At 41.4% G+C, this 1195-nt stretch overlaps 1 protein-coding gene across 1 annotated transcript in view; it reads right to left on the bottom strand.

Moving 5' to 3' along the window:
* pik3r6 (phosphoinositide-3-kinase regulatory subunit 6) overlaps positions 1-843 on the bottom strand; it is a 44096-nt gene extending 43253 nt beyond the window's left edge. Inside the window, exon 1 of the mRNA XM_015397160.1 lies at positions 764-843. The gene's annotated coding sequence lies outside the window, so the exon portion shown is untranslated. The remainder of the gene's footprint in view (positions 1-763) is intronic.
* Positions 844-1195: the final 352 nt, after the last annotated feature.

The raw sequence follows: 1195 nt of genomic DNA, 5'->3' as shown, positions 1-1195 counted from the left end.
ACTGGGGTTCAAGGAGACAGAAGCAGACATAGAAAAAGAAGCATAGATACAAAAGGCAACCAGCTCCACAGGCGGCCCCGTCCAGGAAACACACACTGATGATGTAAGCAGTCTTTAAAAACCAGCCGTTTTTCAGAACTATTTATGTAAACAAGATCATAAAAATGAAGATTCCTGTTTTTTAAGCCGCATAAAACTTTCCTGAATGCTAAGAGCCTCTTTGGTCTCTTTGAGTGTTTTATATCTAAATAAGGACATTAGGCGATGCCTCCGGCGACCCAAACACCTTCTCCTGAGTAACAGCATGGTGGCCATTCTTCCTCCCTCAGAGGTGATAAAATTTGATACTATAAATAAAAACTTTGCGCCTACTTCTCTCATCCCAGGACCCACACAGGCCCATGACTCACAACTAAAACACCCACAACACAAAGTCACGACCACTCAGTCACTAAAACCACCGACTCGGCACGGAAGGTGCTAAATACTGCAGTTGGAAGTTTAGTCTGAGAATAAAACTGCAGCTAAAAAAAGACGTCTTAAAGTGTTCAGTGTTTCCATCTCCACTCAGAAAACAGACTGTAGTGAATTAAAGCGAATCCTGAACGTAAAGATCTTCATACAGAAACGGAAAAGTGGATCAAATTAAATGCATCTGAACGTTGAAACGTATCAGAATGAAGAATAAATGTTATTAATCAGGCATGAAAAAGATAAAACAGCAAACGATTAAATCTTAAGTGACTGGATAGGTGTAACTCACCCTGTCATGTGAACTTTTCACCACCCCTCCTTTCACACGCTGCTCATCCTGGACTGACACCAACATGCAGACTGAGTGAGAATGAAGGCTGCGCTCTGACTTTATTTCCTCTTTCATACAGATGGGCTCACGCAGAGGAGAGGAGAATTATCAGGGCATCATTAGCAGCTTTGTGGGAGGGGCTGATTTCTGTGGCCAGGTGTGTTTCAGAGCACGCATATCTTAGATTTTCTAAAATCTTATTTTGTGATTTCATGTTCCTCCTTTACGAAATCTTCCCCTGGTTCTGTGAGAAACAAATCAAAGCTGTTAGCTTTGTGTTGTGTTAAAAAAAACAACACAAAGGGAGAGAGCACTTTGCTCAAACTCTGCAGGTTTACTAGTGGTTCCTAGAATTTCTAAAAGTAGAATGGGAGGCAGATCTTTTAGTTC

This window comes from Cyprinodon variegatus, unplaced genomic scaffold, assembly GCF_000732505.1.
Source record: "Cyprinodon variegatus isolate N-32 unplaced genomic scaffold, C_variegatus-1.0 Scaffold841, whole genome shotgun sequence".
NCBI lineage: Eukaryota > Metazoa > Chordata > Actinopteri > Cyprinodontiformes > Cyprinodontidae > Cyprinodon > Cyprinodon variegatus.
Note: the sequence above shows the minus strand (reverse complement) of the source record. Positions and strands in the feature narration are given on the sequence as shown.